The 21390-nt window shown below is 44.4% G+C and overlaps 1 protein-coding gene across 2 annotated transcripts in view; it reads right to left on the reverse strand.

Annotated features, from left to right (window-relative positions):
* Positions 1 to 21390, reverse strand: part of DAPK1 (death associated protein kinase 1) — a 1440273-nt gene that overhangs the window by 813903 nt on the left and 604980 nt on the right. The window lies entirely within an intron of this gene.

Raw genomic sequence — 21390 nt, forward strand, 5'->3', positions numbered from 1 at the left:
GACAAGTAGCCTCTCTTCAGGGGAGACCCGAGGTGGTGTTTACACTACTAGGAGAAATTTGGTCAGGGCTTCGAGGAAAGTAAATCTTGCAAGAACATACCATAACAGTATATGGGCTCCCTACTGAAATGTGGGCACTTCAAATGTCAAGTGCTGATAAGCCGAAAAAAGACCGAAAATGCAGAAAAGCAAATCTTGAAAATCGTTATTCTCCTTTAAACTTCTTTTTGAAGGGGGGGTAGACCCCTACACCACCGAACATATACATATATATATATATATATATATATATATATATATATGGGTCTACTTCATTTGATCGAAAGACCATTTGATTGAAACCCATTTGATCGAAAACTAGTATTCAAGGCAAATAATGATATGTCTCCCTCCCAATATTGTGCGACCCTGGAGTTGGTATATACAGATGGGGGGGTGCAGCCCCCCATGTTGGGCGGTGTGGGGGGCAAAGCCCCCCCACCTATTTTCATTTAAAATCTGTACTTTTTGTGTTATTTTCTTCTTTTAAAGGAAACTAGATGGGGGGGCTTCTCCCCCCTACACCCCCCCTAACTATATATATACACACATATATATATATATATATATATATATATACACATATATATATATATACACACACATACACACGCACGCACACACACCAACTCCAGGGTCGCACGACATTGGGGAGGGGGAAAAATCCCAGATTTATGCCTTGAATACTGGTTTTCAATCAAATGAAATTTCGATCAAATAGGTTTCAGTCAAATGGTCTTTTGATCAAATGAAGTAGACCCATAGTTGCTCAGCATAATGCAGCCGAGGTTATCCAAGTGCAACTAACTCTGGGCAAAACCGCAATCCAAATTGTAGCTTGCTACAAATCATCCACCATGCCCCAGGAATCTCACTCCTCTTTTCTTGATGTACTGGAAAATATTAGGGTTCAATCAAACACCCTAATAATGGGCAATTTCAACTACCCCACCATTAACTGGGAAAACTACTCATGTACCAACTCCTGCTCTCAATGCTTTCTGGAATTCATGAACTCCAATGCCCTGGATCAACTTATCCACACCCCCACCAGAGGCAACAATATCCTAGATCTAGTTCTTACCAATATGTGTGACTGGTGTTCCACACCTGAACTAAACACCTCATTGTTCCGATCAGACCATAAGCTAATTACCCTAGATATCCACATCCTGCCTCCACCCCCCATTAAGGAAACCATGGTAAAAAATTTCTCCAAAGCCAACTTCATGCTTCTTAAGACAGAAGTGGTGAACTTCATGACACCCATGCAGATGGACAATACAGTTACGACTACTGAATCCTACCCAATTGCACTTTATAAGCACTTACATGAGTGCATGGATCGTGCTATCCCAAGCAGAACCAAGACGCTATCCTCCAAAAAAAGGAAGCCAATCTGGTGGTCCCCTGCCATAAACAAACTGTACAACAGAAGGAAGAAACTCTTGCAAAAGAGAGTAAAATCCCACGAGTGGAGGAGCTCCCTGGTCAGCCTCAGTAAGAAGCTGCAATCCCTGATAAAATCCTCCAAAGCTAGTTACGAAAACAAAATCGCCACTGATTCTAAAGACAACCACAAAGCATTCTATAGCTATGTCAAGAATCTCAATGTCAACACTCACATCTGCTCTGAGTTGCAGCACAATGGCACTAAATATACAGACCCAACTGATATTGCCAACATCCTGGCAGATTGGTTCTGTGCTAAGTTTACCCCCCTCTCACTCCCTAAAGAGCCCATCTCTATACCGGAAGAATGCAAATTTCCTGTAATCACAGCGGCACAGGTAAAATCCACACACTCCAAAGCCAAGAACACAGCATCCATGGGACCAGACAACATCCCAGGTTGCGTCCTACACAAACTACAGAATGAACTAGCACTCCACCTAAGTACCATGTTCAATCATAGCCTCACCTCAGGCTTTGTGCCTGCTGAATGGCGCACAGCAACGGTTATCCCACTCCACAAGGGGGGAGCCACCACGGACCCCGGGAACTACCGCCCCATTAGCCTGACGAGCCTGGTCTGCAAGGCCATGGAATGTAAACAAAGACATTGGTAATCTCCAAACTCTGGATCCCACCCAGTTCGGGTTTGTAAAAGGCAGATCATGTCTCCTAAACCAGACAGACTTCTTTGAAGCAGTCACCAAAGCCGTAGACAAGGGTAAGGTGGTTCACACAGCCGATCTAGATCTTGCCAAGGCTTTCGACACCATCCCCCACTCTGGAATTACAGATAAACTCACTAAAAGTACAGTTTTATACCTACCATAAATGTAGATGTTCGAGTGTATACCCTGCTGCAGTCATCACACTTGGGTTATCCTGTCGTCAGGCGGTCCTCACAGTCGGCCCGAATTTCAAAATCTTGGTCTGGCGTCGGTTGCTGTCGCTTCTTCCCTGACATCAGTGCGCCAGGGGTATATAAGAGGCATCCAATGCCATTTTTTTCAGTTTTTCTTGCCCCAGATGTCAGGTGCCCCCAATAGGTAGGCAATATATATATTGCTATATAAAAATGTACATACAAAAATAAAACAATACCTTCAGGCACAAGCAAATACGCCACAGAGGTTGTATAGGATAGAAAGGTATAGTAAAGTCCAGCTAGTTCAGAGGGGATGGAGGGAGGGTAATCTGGACTGCAGCAGGGTATACACTCGAACATCTACATTTATGGTAGGTACAAAACTGTACTATGTTCATCGTGTTACCCTGCTGCAGTCATCACACTTGGGTTGAATCCCAAAGCTAAGGATGGGAGGTGGAGTCAAACAGGGTTAGAGGAGGCTAGATGGCCCTGCAAAACTGCAGTGGCGAAGCCAGCTCTAGTCTTAGAGTAAAGTGGTAAGAGATGGTGTTTGGTGAAGGTGTGTACTGAACTCCAAGTTGCAGCTTCCAGAATATCCTTGGCTGTTAAACCCCTGAGGAAGACAGTAGATGTAGCAGCTGCCCTGGTGGAGTGGGGCCTTATACTTGCAGGAACTGGTTTTCCACGATGGGTGTAGCAAAAACGTATGCAATGTCCTATCCATTTGGAAATGGTCTGTTTTGAGATAGCCTTACCCTGTGATGCTGTAGCATAGGATACAAAAAGCTGGTCAGATTTTCTGAAAACCTTACTTTTATCCAAGTAGTAACGTGTAGTTGCCTGTGAATGTCCAAGGAGTGCAGGAGTCTTTCTCCTTTGTTCTGTGGATTTGGGAAGAAGGTGAGTAAATGGATGGTTTGATTTAGAGCCACACTGGATACCACCTTTGGCATAAAGGAGGGGTTAGTTCATAGAGAAACTCTGTCTTGATGGAAAATGAGGAAAGACTCTACTGCCATTAGTGCCTGTAGCTCTGAGACTCTTCTGGCTGAAGTAATTGCTAGCAGCAGGGCAGTCTTCCATGATATTAACTGTAAATCAGCTGAGAAAGCTGGCTCAAAAGGTGGCAGCGTAAGTTTTTCCAGAACAAAGTTGAGGTCCCAAGTTGGTGTTGGTGCTCTCCTGGGAGGCCTAATGTTTTTGGCCCCTCTGAGGTACTGCCTTAGAAGTGGGTTTGAAAATAAGGGAGGATCCATGTTGTAGTTGAGCTGAAATAGCTGAGGCGTGGATTTTAATAGATGAAAAAGAAAGTCCTTTGTGTAACATCTCAGTTAAATATTGTAGAATCTGAGGCATGTCCGGCTCAAGGGTATTTTGGCCTTTAGCTTGGTTCCAGGCGCAAAATCTTTTCCATTTGTCTGAGTAGGCTTTTCTGGTGCTGGGCCTCCAGGATGACATCCATAACAGCTTGTGAAAGAGGAGCTGGCTGGTTGCTTAGGTGATTTGCCATGCAGCCAATTTTAAGGTTTTGAGCTGGCTGTGTAGAATCTGGCTGTCTTGCTGTGGGAGCAGATGAGGGTTTTGTGGTAAAATCCATGGTGGGCCGTGAGCCATGTTCCTTAGTAGTGGGTACCAGTGCTGGCGTGGCCAGTCTGGGGCAATGAGTATCATTCGGGGTCTCTCCATCCTGACTTTCAGCAGCACCTTTGTGAGAAGAGGCAATGGAGGAAAGGCATATACTGTCAACATTTTCCAACTGAATGAGAGGGTGTCCACTTTCCAAGCTTGATGGTGGAATGTCCTTGTGCAGAATTTTGATAGCTGATAGTTTTGGGGGTTGGCAAACAGGTCTATGTCTGGGCGCACCCATTTTTGAGTTATCATTCCAAATACTTGTGGATCCAGTTTCCACCCGTGGGGATCCATGATGTTCCTGCTTAGGTCATCTGCCAATGTGTTCTTTTTTCCTGGCAGGAATTGTGCTTGTAATTGAATTTGGTAAGTCAGTGCTGTGTTCCACAAGGTCATTGCTTGCCTGCATAGAGGGTAGGAGTGTGTACCCCCTTGCTTGTTTATGTACCACATTACTGTAGTGTTGTCTGTTCTTATTATAAGCTGTCCTGGATGTAAGCGGTCCTTGAAGGCTGTCAGTGCTTCCTGTACAGCTAGCATTTCTTTTTGATTGATGGGCAGATTCCTTTGATCTGCATTCCATATGCCTTGAACGCACTGTCCTGCCATGTGTGCCCCCCAGACGTAGTCGGATGCATCTGTTGTCATAGTTTGCCTGGCTGGGGGTAAGGTGAAAGGCTGACTCTTGTTGAGGTGACATGCCTGTGACCACCATAGAAACTCCTGTTGAAGGCAGGGAATGAGAGGTATCATTGTTTCCAAGCTGTGGCTGTGTTGAGTCCATACGCTTTTCAGGTACCATTGTAATTTCCTCATATGCAGTTTTGCAAATGGTATTAGCAGTATGCAAGATGCCATGAAGCCCAAGGCCTGCAGAATTTTTCTTGCAGGGAGTTGGGTCTTTGTTGCCATTATTTTGAAGTATTGAGTTAGTTGTAGTTGTTTGTCTGGCATCAGATAAGCCATCTGGGCCGTTGTATTCAAGCTGGCTCCCAGGAATGTCATATTTTGTGAGGGCACTAGTTTTGATTTCTTCTCGTTTACTGTGTACCCTAGGCAACTTAGAAGGTGGTTTACAAAAGCCAGATGTTGTAAGAGATTGTCCTTGCTTTCTGCTTGGATGAGGCAGTCGTCCAAGTATGGGTATATTTGAATTCCTCTTTGTCTGCAGTATGCAATTACTGGTGCCAGGCACTTTGTGAAGACCCTGGGCGCAGTAGATAAGCCAAATGGCAGTGCAGAGAATTGGTAATGGGTTGAACCTGCAATGAAACGGAGGTATCTTCTGCAATTTTGTCTGATAGGGACATGCAGGTAAGCCTCCTTGAGGTCCAATGTTACTAGCCAAGCCTTCTTGCCCAACATGGGAAGAAGCTGCTGTAGTGTTAGCATCTTGAATTTGGGTAATTGCAAGTAGGTGTTTAGAATAGAAAGGTCCAGAATGGGTCTCCATGCATTGTCTTTTCTGGGGACTAGAAAGAGCCTTGAGTAAAATCCTTGGCCTTGCTCCTGTGTAGGTACCAGTTGAATGGCTCTCATGTCCATGAGAGCTGTAATTTGTGTTTGAGCCTCTGCCCATTGATTTTGTGGCAGGTTTGGCATTCCTTTTAGTCTTGGCAAGGTGTGGAAATGGAATCTGTATCCTTGAGAGATAATGTTTAGGACTCATTTGTCCTTTGTGATGATGCGCCAGTTGTCTGCAAAAAGTGCTAATTTTCCTCCCAAGGGAGCTGCCAAGAGAGCTTCGCTTGGCTGTTTTAGTTTTAAGTCATTGTGTTTGTCTTCTAGTAGTTTGGGGCCTGTCTTCTCCTCCCCTCTGTGTTGCAGTGCCCCATTGGCGAGGTTTGTAAGGGATTTAAGCTTGACCTCTGCCCCTTGGGCGTCTGTATTTACCCCTCTGTGGTCTGTCAGAAGCTGGAAAGGACCAATTTTTTGTTGGCCAATTTCTGCTGAAGCGTGGGGGTTGTACCTGTAAGAAATCTTTGACCGTCTGCATAGATTTTGCCTTATCCTCCATTTTCTTTAAAACCTCTTCTGCTTTAACCCCAAATAAGACATCCTGCTGTAAGGATGCATCTAGTAACTTTGCTTTAACATGATCAGGCAGAGTTTGTTCCTTTAACCAAGCATGCCTACGTATAACAGACCCAGTAACAGCTGCTCTACAGGAAGCTTCCAAGGAATCTAATCCACATTGTAAAGTATGTTTGCCCACCTGTTCAGCTGCATGCAACAGATCCTACATATCCTCGAATTCAGACTGTTGAGGGTGCGTGCTCATTTTTTGTTTTATCTGAGACATGAGGAACTGCTGGTATTTCAGCATGTGAAATTCACAATTTAGTGCTCTCATAGCTAGAGTAGCTGAGGTGTAAACCTTCTTCCCCCAACTATCTAGTGCTCTGGAGTCCCTTTCAGAGGGTACTGGATTTTTAGCCATAGAAGCCTTAGCCCCTTTGGGACCCTGGGAGATTGTCTCTGGGTCAGCAGCAGGGCTTTTGTAAAGGAATTTGTGTGTGTCAGGCACTCTATAATATCTGTCAGGTTTGGCTGGAGCAGGAGGCAGAGAATCTGGATTTAGACTAGATTCTAAGAAAACATCATCCACAATGTCTAAAACTGGAGGGATAGCAAGTGGTCTGTGCTGGAGAGTAACAGGAACTCTCAAAGCCTTTTCTTTGAGTCAGAGTAGTCCTGACCTTCCCAGTGGAAGTGTTCCCTCATGGTATGTAAGGTTTCCCCAAAGGAATAGTCTTCAGGGAGAGAAGCTGAGGGAATGGAATCTTCAGCATCAGAATTTTCATAAGGGGGAAAAGAGTAATCCTGTTCCTTAGAGGAGCCTGAGGAGATAGACACTTGATCAGAGGAGGCATAATCCTCCTCTTGTCTAGGCCTTTTGTCTGGGGGAGTTGGGAACCCCTGATTAAAGAAATCAAATCTTCAGCCATTTTAAGCATCTGTTTCTTAGGCATGGGTCCTTGAACTGGGGACAGTTGTGCAGTCTTTTTTGGTTTTAGAGGAGTCTTAAGCTTAGCATAACATTTTATGGTGAGAGTAGTCGGTCTGAAAACACCTTCTGTAACCGAAGGTGTTTCCACCGCACTGGCTTCCCCTTCTGCAATGTTGTCGGTAGGGCCTAAAGAAAATGGCTGCGTCGGTCTAGAACTCTCTGCTTGAAAATCCAAAGCGGTCTAGGGTTCCAATTCTGCGGTCGTCAGGGGCTCCGTAGGCGCCTCACTGAAAACCGGAGAACCGGCGACCGGCCCAGCTGAGGCCTCGGTGTCTGGCTTGGATTTAGGCTGCCTGTCCTTATCTTTGCGTTTTTTTATGCACGCCAGTAGTCGGTTGCTCCGACGGCATAGTGTAATTAAATTTCCTACGGAAGTAGTGTCGTGCAAAATCAAAGCTTCTCTTTATAGTTCGCTTATTGAACCTAGCACAAAACCGACAAGTGACGTTGTGGTCTGGGCCTAGGCAAGGTATACAATAAGAATGAAAGTCCTTATGAGGTATTTGCTTCCCACAAGAAATGCAATTGTTAACTTTTTCTGACATCGGACTGAGGCAAGAAAAGGTTCCCCAACGGGGTACTTAGCTTTGAAGACTTCAGACTGAAATTTGATTCGAAAATCTCAGGTGTCGGCCAACCGGCACTTGCGAACTGCTTCTGCTTTGGGCACTGCGCGGCAAGAAAGACTGAAGAAAATGGAGTCGGATGCCTCTTATATACCCCTGGTGCACTGACGTCAGGGAAGAAGCGACAGCAACCGACGCCGGACCAAGACTTTGGAATTCGGGCCGACTGCAGGACCGCCTGACGACAGGATAACCCAAGTGTGATGACTGCAGCAGGGTAACACGATGAACATCTGGGTATAAATCCCTATGTCACAAGATGGGTTGCCAACTGGCTCACTGACAGAACCCACACTGTGAAAGTAGCAGACTCCAAATCCGACTTCAGACCAGTGACAAGTGGAGTACCACAGGGTTCAGTCCTCGGTCCTCTCCTGTTTGGTATCTATTTCTCTGAAGTACAGGCTAACACAGAAGGTCTTTGGCTAATGAAGTTCGCAGATGACTGCAAACTAGGAGCCATAATCGAAACACCTAACGATGTGGACATCCTACAAAAGGGCCTCACTGAGAGATGCCTGGTGTCAAAGCCATGGCCTCAAGCTCAATGCCAAAAATTGCATTGTCATCCCCTTTGGTAAAAACTCTGTACCCATGAACTACAACATAGGCGGTAGTATACTAAACACTGAAAGTGTGATAAGAGACCTTGGGACACAGGTGGACAGCAATCTCTCCTTTGATAATCACCGCCACAGTAGTCAGGAAATCCTTCTACGTGGCACACCTCATCACAAAAGGTTTCTCATCCAGAAAAAAAGAGGTCATTGTTCCCCTCTACTCATCACTCATTAGACCCATTATAGAGTACAACGCCACTTTTGGTATGTACCTAACAAGACATCTACAACAACTGGAAAGGCCGCAGAAATACCTCACAAAGAGGATTACCGGCCTCAAACAGATGCCCTACGCAGACCATCTCAAAAAACTCCAGCTTTACTCTGTCGCATATCGCCTACTCAGAGGTGATCACTGCCTAACATACAAAGCTATGTCAAACCCAGAGCTGTTAGACATGCTGCACTTAAAGAAATCCCAATCCCTTCGAGCTACACGCTCTAGGGACCTACACCTTGTCACCACAATAAACAGAACATGCCGGAGGGATAGATTCCTGACCCAGAGACTTCCCATACTCTGGAATAAACTACCTATCTATATCAAGCAAAGCTCCTCATTAGCACTCTTCAAGAAAAATCTTGATGACTGGATGGGAAATAGGAAGTTCACCCCGGGGATCACCTCTGTGGCTCTGCTCGACAGTGGCACTGGAAAATAGTTTTCTTGGGTGACAAAAGCCAGGGTACCTTTTTGGCTGGGCTTGTATAGGCCCCAGGGCTGATAGCCTAGTACCTACCTATGAACCTACACACTTATACATATATATATGTATATGGGTCCTTGTTGTTTTGTCGACAGTACGGTTCATTGAACGGTACTTTGTCGAAATTACTTTAGCGAAACTTCATGTTGTCGAAGGTGCATTTTCGCTAAAGAAAACAAAAACAAATTGCCGTTAGCATGCACCTTTAGTTGTACATCAACATATACTGTTGATGTACAACTAAGGAAACTCTTGTTGAGATCGTAGTACAGTGAGGATGAGGGAATATTCCCTTTTCCCCACTGTAGAGTGATCTCGCAGTGAGAATATTAAAGTGGGGGTGCAGAGGGGCTTGCCCCCCCCTTCATATTAGTGTTTAGTGTGTTTATGTTTAGTTTGGTTTTTTTTGTCCGTGAAAGTACATTTTTGACAAAATGCACTTTCACGGAAGTACGGTTTGATGAACCGTACTTTCTATTAAAGAACATAAACCCATATATGTATGTATGTATATATATATATATATATATATATATATATATATAAATATATATAAATCTATAGATATATATATATAAATGTATATATATGTATATATATATATATATATATATATATATCTATATACATATATATATATATATATATATATGGGATCCATGCAGATGTTCGAAGTTTCACTTCTTCGAACCCACTTCACTGAGTCCACTTGTTCGAAGTAGTGAAACTTCGAACATTGACTTCAGCAGTCATGATACAGCGCGGAATGGGAATATTCCCTTTTCCCCCGCTGTACTGTGATCTCGGAGTTGGTATATTTAAGTAGAGTGAGTCCCAGGGGCCAATCGTGAACAAGTGCATCTCTCGGTGACTCCCCGGAGGGGGGATAAGGGAAAAGTAGCTGCTGCATTTGGAGTTGATCAGACTGGTGAAGAGATCGCAGCAAGGCCGTCCCCATTTGCGGAAGATCTGTTCCGCTACTTCCTGATTCAGAGACCACTCGTGAGGCATCAAGATTGCCCTGCTGAGTTTTTTGGCTAGCACACTGGTTGTCCCTGGAATCTGCGCTGCCACCAGAAAGTGTTGGGAAGAGATTGCCTACTCCCAAAAATGAAGTGCCTCTCGACAAAGGGGGTAAGAGCTGGTTGCACCTTGTTCGTTGAGATACCATACCACTGACATGTTGTCTGATTGGACTGCTATCGTCCCTAGAGGAAGAGAGTCACGAAGTGCTTGCAATGCTAGAAGCACTGCTCTCATCTCTAGGACATTGATATGCAGGTGAGCCTCGTGATCTTGCCATGTGCCTTGGACAGTCCTGCCTGGATAATACCCCCCCCATCTGTGAGCTCCCCCCCCCCCATCTGTGAGGCATATGTGGTCACAGTAGCAATGGGATGGCAAGGAAGGAATGGACTACCTGTTGTTAGTTGGCCGGGTCGAATCCACCAATGGAGGTCTTTTTTGAAAGACTGTTAAGATAATGTAGTGAGATAGAGGTAGTTGCTGAAAGGACCACTGGGACGACAGAAGCCATTGGAGAATTTGCATATGTAATCTGGAGACAGGGACTAACATTATGGTGCAGGCTATGGTCCCTAAGAGTTTTAACACTGTCTTTGCCTTGATTTTCTGTAGAGGAAGTAGATGGATAACTTGTTGTCTGAGGTTCTGCGCTCTTTCTGCAGGTAGATGAGCTAACATGGCGACTGTGTCTATTTCTGCACCTATAAAAGTCACAAACTGAGAGGGCGACAAGGCAGACTTTTCCAGTTTATTGTAATCCCCAGTCGTCCAGGTACAGAAACACTTGGAATCCTAGATGTCTCAGGTGAGCTCTCAGTACTGCCATACATTTGGTGAACACCCTGGGGGCTGTGGTGAGACCAAAGGACAGAGCACGAAATTGGTAGTGACTGGCTCCTAGCCGGAAGCATTGGTGGCTCCTCGACGTTCTGTCCATTTTTATATGGTACTACGCATAGTGGAGGTCTATGGAGCACATCCAATTGTCTTTCCCTAACAGAGGAAGTATCGACTGCAGTGTCCCCATCTGGAACTTGTCCTTCTTTATGGATTCGTTTAGTTTGCTGAGGTCCAAAATGGGCCTCCAGTTCCCTGTATGTTTAGGCACTAAAAAGAATCTGGAGTAAGTTCTGAATCTTTTCTGGTCTGTGGGGACAGTTTGGATGACTCTGTTTGCGACAACTTTTTCACTACTACAGTTACTTGATCCCTGTGATTGGGTGGAACATCCGGGATCTACTTGGGAGTGCGGGCTGGAAGAGAAAAGGGTATGGAGTAACCTCTGGTGATTATTATTTGTACCCATTTATCTTGGGTGATGTTTAGCCAGGCTTCTGGATACAAAGATGTGCGACCCCCGATTGGCTCCAGAGAAGCACAGCCGGGCCCCCACATTAGGAATGCTGATAGGCACGGCCTCTAAATGAATTGTGGCCTCCCTGGTTTTGCGGGCTGCCCCTGCCTCTAGGGTGTCTACCATTTTCTCCTCCTCCTCTGCCTTTGAAGGAGGAGTCACCCTGTGCATCCGGGAAGAATCTCTGGGACTTCTTGAACCACATCTTCACACCATTCTGACCCTTAGGATATGGTCTAGAGGGGATGGTAAAACATATTCCCATGGCAGAGCACATTTTCCCTTCTTGCTCGCACCTGGTGAGGTCCAAACAATGAAGAACCGTCAAAGGGGGCATTGATAAAGGTAGACTTGAACGGCTCCACAAAATTACATAAGCACATCCAGGAGAGTCTCCTAAAGAAAACTCCTGAGCCAGCTGCCCTGCTCGCTCTGTTGGCTGCAAATGAAATCAGCCTCATGCAGGAGTTCACGATGGAATTTAAGGTGGACAACTGAGCAGACACCTTTTCAGAGACTCCTTCAGTAGATGTACCTTGTAGAGTATTCTCCCAACTCCTTAAGGAGATCTCTTTGTAGCCTCGTAAAATCTGTTAGATGGTTCAGAGATCTGAGTGTGAAAGCCGCTGAAGAAAAGATATACTTCCCATATCTGTCCATCATTCCAGACTCCTTATTCAGCGGATGGACAGATGAAGAAGTCTCCGCTAGCTCCTTCTTAGTGACCGCCACCACCATGGCATCTACTGGCACGCCCTTGGACAAAAAAATCTTTCTCTTTGGGGCAGACATAAATTTATTGGGTCTTCTGGGGAAATGGCTCCACGGCATCAGGAGTCTCCCCACACCTTCCGACTAATGAGGTCTAAAAGTTCACCAAAAGGTGGAGACACCCAAGAGGCTGAAGGTTGAGACCCGAAAGCCTTCAGGTACACTAACTACTCATCAGAAGGGGTGACAGTGGACTAGCCGCCTCTCTGCTTAAGGATCTCTAAGATGTCTACAAAGGAGATGTCATCAGAGGATGACTTGGGGGACCTTTCTGACTCCTCGAGGTCAGTGTCTGAAGCAATGGACTCATCCTGGGAGTCTACATGCTTCCTCTTGCATGTCCTTTTCCGAGGGGCTTCCTCAGAAGGGTACTCTGGGGAGGTCTCGGAAGACTGGGGGCCACCCACTACAGGCTCCTGATGCTGCGCATCTCTGCTGTCAAGAGAGAGAGAGAGTAGGTGCTGAGACGGAAGTCGGTGCTTGAGGGGGAAGAGCATCGGTACCCTTGCGTGGAGCTGATGAATGAGACAGCACACTCATCATCATCTCAAAAAAAGATCTCTCTAGCTCCAAAGACAGCCCAGTCTCCGATGAACTTGAGGCAGTCATCGACTCCAGACTGATCGGCTCCGAGATGGATGTAGGGTCTGAGCTCACCCTAACCGACGCTTCGAGAGGGAGACTCAGAAACTAAGAGGTCCGGGTCCAAGTGTCCCGGTAAGCTTCGGCTCCTAGACACTACGGATGGCGCCGAAGGTGTCAGAGTGGAGCTCAGCTCCAAGACAGCCACTATGGGAGCTGGAACCAAGGGTTCCACAACAAGTGGCACTGAAAATTCTAGCTCTGAAGCCCTGACTCGGGTTGGAGGAGGAACCACAACAAGGAGAATGGCCTCAGGTGGCTCCGGAACTGACTGGGACAGAGCCAACAACAATTTGGGAAAGCAGACTATTTCAGGAGTCTAAGCACTACTCTTCTCCACATCCTTCTCTGACAGGCTCCTAGAGGATCTTGATGACATGGTAGGCGATCTGGATCTTTGCAGAATTGGAGAGCTTATAAGGTTGTGGAGACCGGCAAAGGATCTCTGGACTGGCTCTGATGTAGTTTTTCAGTGGTCGGCTCTGAAAGGCTTGGGGCCAACACTGATGTGCCAACATCAATAGCCTCGACTGGCTCCGAGGACAGTGGAGCGGAGGAGGCAAATGTCTGATCAAGCTTAGATTGTTTTGGAGGAGGTTGCAAAATACCACTTGGCACTGGGGAATGCCTTTTGGCTGACTTAACCTTCTCTCGCTTGGAAGAATGGGATTTTGATGAAGAAGATGAACTCGCTAAGTCTTCCTTGAAGGAAGGCTTGAGGAGACCTTTCAAGATTAGCTTGTTTTTCCGCTCCTGGAGAACTCTGGAGCTGAATCAATGACAGAATAGGCAAGTTTCCTGCAAATGAATGGCTCTGAGACAATATACACAATTACTATGGTCATCTGTAATTGACATCTTCTAGGAGCACTTTATACATTTTTTGAAACCCAAAGGTTTGTGGTGTTTTGAGTATTTAGACATGTTGGAAAGCTAAGTAACAAGCAATACACAACAGACACTCGAGGACTAGTTCCTCTAACTTAAACAGGCCTAGCCCTAACAAGCACACACACGTACAAAGTAAAAAGAGTAAAGAGGATTAGGTCCTCTAACTTAAATGGGCTAAGCCCTGAGGAAAAAGAAAAATAGTAGAGTACTAGGTCCTCTAATTTAAACGGACATTTTTGTGGTTTAAATGTATTTAGAGGTCATTCTAGATCCAAATGCAGAGCCTCTAATCCCTCCTCCTACCAGGATTCACTCAACAACATTCCAGATATCAGTTTGCTCATGGTTATCTGGATTACTTTGTGATACACCTAACTATACAGCAGGGGTGACATTCTCTTCTTTGGATAAATTTAGTTCTAAAAGTCTCTCTTGCTGCATAATGTCTGATCTGTCAGCAAGAAGGGTATTTCTCAGCTACTTAGTATCCCCCCCCTGCCAAAAAAATCACAGATTTCTAAAGAAGCTATGAAGGACCAACACTATAGATCACCTATGCGTCACTAAATTTCCCTAACTAGGAAATCATGTTTACCCTAATCAGTATTAAGTACAATCGGGTAAACTCTTATAACAGTAGATTTCCTTCTCTTCACTACTGCAGTATTCCTTAAAGTATGGATCCCTTGCCTAGGGCAGCCTGATGTCCGGCCAGTATACCAAAGCCTTAGGTTGGTTGTAATAGGGACATCGTATGTCACATGTATGCTCCCCGCGCACGGTGTAGGGCATAAAGGTGGTGTACAGATGCACCATCCTCAGAACTGAAAAGTCCCAGGAGTAACAGCAGTCCAAGGTGAAAACAGGAACACGTGCATCCAGAAGGAGAAAGAAACAGGGGGAGGATGAGGGAAGGAGCACATACTGCAATAGTGAACAGAACAACATCTACTGTTATGGAAAACCTTTACACAACTGTACTATGTCCTTCTATATTACTGTTGCAGTATTCCTTACAGTAGGGAGACTATATAAACTCAGGCGGAAAAAAGGGAGAAGGAAGTCTAGCAGAACCTTCAAGAAAGCCATGCAGGATAGCCCTGGCAAATCCAGCTCTAGCCCTGGAAATCACATCCAGCTTATAGTGTTTGGTACTATGCGCAGAACTCCAGGAAGCTGCATCACGGATGGAGTTTAAAAAAAGTAACCGAAGAAGCCACAGCCCTGGTAGAATGAATGTTAACAGAGGAAGAAAGTTTTTTCCCATGAAAAGAGTTACAGAAGGAAATGGCCTTAGACATCTATGAAGAAATAGTTTGCTTCGAAGCAGCCAAACCCAGACAACTAGGATGAATGGAAACAAAAAGTTGCTTAGATTTATGAATGGCTTTAGCTTTATCCAAACAATATCTGAGTTGTCTATGCAAATCCAACTAAAATGGAGGAAAAGCCATAAGGGCCTGCAGCTCAGACACCCATTTGGCTGAGGTAAGGGCTAAAAGAAGAACAGTCTTCCAAGAACAATGTTGCAAAGAGGTTGAAGCTGCAGGTCTAGGGTTGCCATATTTGGTTGTATGTAAAAGAGTCCTCTTAAGGCTGAAGAGAAAAAGAAAAAAAAAAGGGCTTTAGTCTTGTCTTTAATGCATTTACGAATTAAAGACAAGTAGCTCCATGTTTGGGGATTTTTGATTGGCCCGTATACCTGTATACGAGCCAATCAAAACCTCGCACAGCTGACCCTCTTCTGTTCAATTCGGAACATCAAGCTGTTCCGCACTGAACAGAGCTCCGCTTTTTGATGGGCTTGTATACCAGTATACGAGCCAATCAAAACTTCGCACAGCGGACCCTCTTCTGTTCAGTGCGGAACATCAAGCAGTTCCGCACTGAACAGAGCTCCGCTTTTTGATTGGCTCGTATACCGATATACAAGCCAATCAAAAAAAAAAAAACCAAAGCGGAGGAAAGACTCCGAAATAGGGATGTCTGGTTTTTGAAAATTCTGCGATTTGTCAGGGTTTTAAAACCCGGACAAATCACAGAATTTTCAAAAACCACCCGGACAGGAACCCAAAAAAGAGGACGTGCCCAGGGAAACCCGGACGTATGGTAACCTTATGCAGGTCATTTTTTCCAAAACAAAATTAAGATCCCAGGAAGGAGGCATAGTCTTTCTGGTGGGCCTGATATGAAGGGCATCTTTAAAGAATTTATAAAATAACAAAAGCGTAAAACATGTACCAACCACTTTAAAACTAAAGAAAACAAAAAGCACATGCCTTGGCAGAAAAACAAAGAGGCTAAAACTCAAAAAGACAAAAGAATGCCAATTTTAATGACTGTATAAAAATAAAGTCAAAATGGTCAAGTGCTTTTGTCCCGTATACGATGGAACTTCATAAGAACCATTGAATACTTACTCACACCTTCATTAAATAGTCTCAATAACATCATGTAACTTTGAAATCATGCTTGAAACATCAATTAAAACTTAAAAAATGAATCATAACTGTAAGAAGCTAAAAGCCACTATAAATATAATAAATCAAATAAGTAATAAAAAATACAATTAAACGTGTAATGAAAAAATACCCGTTAACTTAAATTCTAAAATGTTGTTGTTTGTCTTTTGGCTTTTCCAGGTAAGGGGTCGCCACAGCGGAACTCCGGTCCGCTAATGATTGGCAGTAGATTTTTACGAAACGCCTAAGTGCCAGCTCGACGCCCAACCTTCAACGAAGGCACACCCATTTACGCACGCATGTCTTTCGAACGCTAACCAACCGTGTGGAGGACATGCAGACTCCACACAGAAGGCACTCCCAAGCCTAGCCGAGAATCGAATGGGAGAACCTCTTGCTGTGAGGTAACAACGCTACCGCCGTACCACCGCGGCATATATAACTTAAATTCTAAAATAAAAATTATAAATCCATTTTGTGAAGACTCTTGGGGCAGTAGAGATGCCTAAGGGCAGAGCAGAGAACTGAAAATGCAAGGAAACAGCAGAAAAATTTTATAATTTCCTGAAAAGGGGATGAATACGGAGATAGACATCCTTGAGATGAAGAGACATAAGGAAAGCCTGAGGAAAAAGAGGAAACAAGGTTTGAAGGGATAATATTTGAAAGGAAGGAATCTTCAGAAAGGTGTTGAGTTGGGACAGATCCAGAATTTATCTCCAGGTGCCTTCTTTCCTGGGAACCAGTGACATTCTGGAATAAAATCCCTTCCCTTTTTGAGATTGAAATTGCTTGGATGGTACCTTGAGACAAAAGGCTCTAAAGAACATCTGGAAAAAAGGCAAGCTGTTCCTGAGGAGGTTGAGAAATGTAAAAAAAGGGGGGAAGGGATTTCCATACCATGTAATACCCTTGACAAATTATGGAAAGAACCCAAGAATCATGAGTGATCTGTAACCAATTTGGAACGGAGAGGGAAAGGTGAAGAAATACAGGAACTTGGCTGAGGAGGGAGGGAAGAAGACAGTCAACCAGAACCTGGCTTATTCAGAAAAAAAGGCTCCAGAGCTGTAGGAGTCTGAGTAGACTTAGCAGAAGGTGCCCTTCTAGCACCCGTTTTACCTTTGGGAGGAGGACAAGACTGTTTACAGACAAAGGCAGACTTGGAAGGATAATTCTTCTGAAATTTGGTAACAGGGGAAACAAAAATAAGTTTCAATTCTTGCATATCCTTACTCTTTTCCTGAAGAGATTTAAAAGCTCAGCAGCAGCAAAACCAAAGAGATTTTTATAGTCAAGAGGAGCATCTATCAGCCTGGCCTTGATATCATCAGGCAGAGGTTGAAGATGAAGCCAGGAGTACCTCCTTAACACAGAACCAAAAACCACCAGCTCTAGACAAGACATCAGCTGCATCATAACTACATTTAATGGAAGAGCGAACCACTTGAGAAGATTACCCTAACAAAGAGTGGATCGAAGCCTTCCCCTCTGAATCAGGAAGATCTGAAATAACCTGAAAAGCCTGAGAGAGAGAAGATTCAGAATACACCTGGACATATGGATCTGATAACTGACGGCCCTGAAGGCTAGAGTAGCAGCAGTATACACTTTCTTTCCATAGTTCTGCTGTTCTTGTCAGAGGGGAGCAGTTTAGTAGAAAGCAAAAGCTTAGACTTAGAAGGGTCAGCTGAGAGACATTTGTAAAGAAAATTGCAATCATCAGGCACCTTATAAAACCTATCAGGTTTTTAGGAACAGGGGGCTGAGAATCAGGTGCCTTAGAAACTGCAGAAAAAGTATCCAACAAGGCAGCAAGAACAGGAGGAAAAGCAGAGGGCTTGGGAGACTCCATCTGAAGGAGTTCATAATACTGCCTTTGAACATCTGAAACCTGAGCATAATCCCACTTAAAAGACCCCATCATATGGGAAACAGTATCCCCAAAGGAAATCTCTTCAAAATGGGAATCAGGACTAATAGAATCCTGTTCTTCTGAACCATAATCCAAGAGAGAGGGAATCTTTGAGGAACATGCCAAAGATTACGCATCAGATGAAACCTGTTCTCTAGGCCTCTTAAGAGAAGTAGAAGACTAAGGGTGAGCAGGATCAGAGACCCTCTGAGGAATATGCTTAGTCTTTTGATTCTTTTTTTAAAGGGACATCATCTCTAATGATTTCAGGTGGCTCAGACCCTTGCCTACACTCAGTAAGCATAGTGGAAATCTCCTCCTTAACAAGAATATCTATAACACCCCTAGACCCTTTGGAAATAATCAGCCACAGTTCCCCATGAACATCTGAAAAAGACGTCTGCGGAGCCTGTGGAGACGTACAAGAAAATGGGTCCATGCTGGTCTCTGAAGCAGTTGTGGAAGAGGAATCCAACTGAAAAAAACAGGCGGTCCTCTGAGCTTTCACCTGCCTTGAAAGAGACGTCTTGTGGAGGCAGTACAGCAGGAGAATCCAACCTAGCTTTCTTGATCTTCTTCTTCATGGACAGCTGACCTTTGAGTTGGGACAATTCTGCCACAGTACCCTGGAACCAACAATTTTAGATGTTGGTTCTCTAGGTAAATAGCCAAGAAGAGCTGACTACACAAGGTTTTTGGTTAAAATGCTTGACAAACAATATGTATGGTTGTGACATGCACCTAAGCAAAACAAACACTGCTTGTGATGGTCCTTACGGGAAGCCTGTCTCCCACACTGACATTTCCCCATTCTGGATGACATGTAAACCAATAACCAGCAAAAACTAAAAGAAGGAAAAAAAAAAACCCAAACAAGTACTTATCCAATAACAGTTTGGCATCCAGCAGATGAAACAGCATTCAGACTGACAACTGAAGATGGCGTTCAAACTGGCGAAAAAGTTCTTAGGATGTTAAGTCCATACGTCACCTTTATGCCCTACTCCATGCGCAGGGAGCATACATGTGATGTATGATATCCTTATTACAAACCTAAGGTTTTGGTTTACTGGCCAGACATTGGGCTGACCTAGACAAGGGATCCCTACTGTAAGGGATACTGCAGCAGTGATACAGAAGGACGTATATTATTTCAGGCCACCTTATAAAATGGCTACTGGTCTAGTGAGAGCAATATGTAAACAAAATTAAATAAATATACCCAGCACTGACTCAGTTAATGTACTTCAGGTTTGCAAAACCTTTCATATTGTCAACAGGTTTGATCATACCATGGTAAAGATGATACAACTCTTATATCTCTTTTGAGCTCAAACCACTTTTCAAGAAAAAGTAAAATTATAGAAAACTGGCATAATAACTTAAGTTCAAACAGGTAAATGTTGCAGTGATAAACACTGGGACTTAATCATTATTGATGTCTGATATCTACACCTTACGTCCAGAGCCTTGTACTCTCCTCTTCCCAAGGACACTGCCATGTTTCTAGTATAAGAAAGAGCTAACTGATACCATCTTCAGTTCTTTCTTGCTGATGCAGCACCACAGTAGCAAACCAAAAACCCAGGAAAGAGAAAGTACAGTTGTGTACACTTACCATAAATGTAGATGTTCGAGTGTATTCACTGTTGCAGTCATTACATTTGGGTAATCTGCTTGCAGATTGTCCTCAGTCGGCCTGATTAACAAAATCTTGGGTCCTGCGTCGGTTGCTGTCCCTTCTTCCATGACGTCAGGACATCAGGGGTATAAAACATGCAGCCGACGCCATTACATCAGTTTTTCTTGCCCCAGATGTCAGGTTCCCCCTTAATGGGGAGCAATTAAACATAAAAACACAAAGGAATACCTTCAACAAAAAAAGCAAATACAGCAAAAAGGATTTTAAGCATAATAAAGGAAAGTAGAGGTATAGCCAAAAGAAGTTAGGGGTAGGAGGGAGGGTAACCAGGACTGCAATAGTGAATACACTCAAACATCTACATTTATAGTAAGAGTACACAACTGAACTATGTTCTTTGTGTTTCACTGTTGCAGTCATTACATTTGGGTAGATACCCAAAGCTATGGTTGGGAGGTGAAGTTTAGATAGCATTAGGGCCAGCTATAAGGCCCTGCAAGACTGCAGTGGCAAAGCCAGCTCCGGATTTACAGAAAATTGGCAAATGATAATGCTTGGTGAAAGTATGTACAGAACTCCAGGTAGCAGCTTCTAGGATGTCCCTGGTAGGCATGCCTCTAAGAAAGGCTGTAGAAGTAGATGCAGCCCTGGTGGAGAGAGGTCTGATCCCCTGGGGGATAGGTTTTCCATGGTGCTTACAGCAGAAATTAATGCAATGGTTTATCCATTTAGAAAGGGTTTGTTTTGAAATAGCCTTCCTCTCTGCCCCTGCAGCACATGCTACCAGCAGTTGTTCAGATTTTCTTTGAAGTTTAGTCCTGTCCAAGTAGAATCTAAGTTGTCTGTGCACATCCAAGGAATGCAGAATCCGTTCCCCTTTGTTCTGTGGATTGGGAAAGAACGTTGGCAAATTAATGGACTGATTAAGAGCCACACTGGATACCACCTTGGGCATGAAAGATGGATTGGTTCTGAGTGACACCCTGTCCGCATGAAAGATGATGAAAGGCTCCACTGCCATAAGGGCCTGTAATTCAGATACCCTTCTAGCTGAAGTGATTGCTAAAAGGAAAGCTGTTTTCCAAGAAAGAAATTTTAAGTCTGCAGTAGCAGGTGGCTCAAAAGGAGGTAGAGTGAGTTTCTCCAATACAAAGTTAAGGTACCAGGCTGGGGTTGGAGCTCTCCTGGGTGGTCTCAAATTTTTGGCCCCTCTGAGCTACTGCTTGAGCAGTGAATGAGAGAAGAGGGGAGGTTCTGTGTTATAATGAGCTGAAATGGCTGAGGCGTGGATTTTAATGGAGGAAAAAGACAGGCCCTTGTGAAGCATCTCAGTTAAGTTTTGTAAAATCTGAGGTAAATTGGGCGCTGCTGTGCTCATCCCTTGAGATTGGTTCCAGGCACAGAATCTTTTCCATTTTTCAGCATAAGATTTTCTAGTACTAGGCCTCCTTGCCTCTAAGATGACAGCCATCACAGGTTTGCTGAGGGATGGTAAGGGAGAGTTTAAGTAATAAGCCAGGCTGCAAGGTTCAGTGTTGGAAACAGAGTGCAGAATCTGGTTCTTCTACTGAGACAGCAGGGAAGGAGTCTGCGGCAGGTGCCATGGAGATAACCGTGACACACTGCGCAGGAGTGGGTAACAGTGTTGGTGAGGCCAGTCTGGAGCAATCAAAATCATCCTTGGTTTGTCCTGTTTGACTGTTAGTAGTACTTTGGAGAGCAGAGGCAGGAGG

This window comes from Protopterus annectens, chromosome 2.part2 (genome assembly GCF_019279795.1).
Source record: "Protopterus annectens isolate FY-2018-M chromosome 2.part2, PAN1.0, whole genome shotgun sequence".
NCBI lineage: Eukaryota > Metazoa > Chordata > Ceratodontiformes > Protopteridae > Protopterus > Protopterus annectens.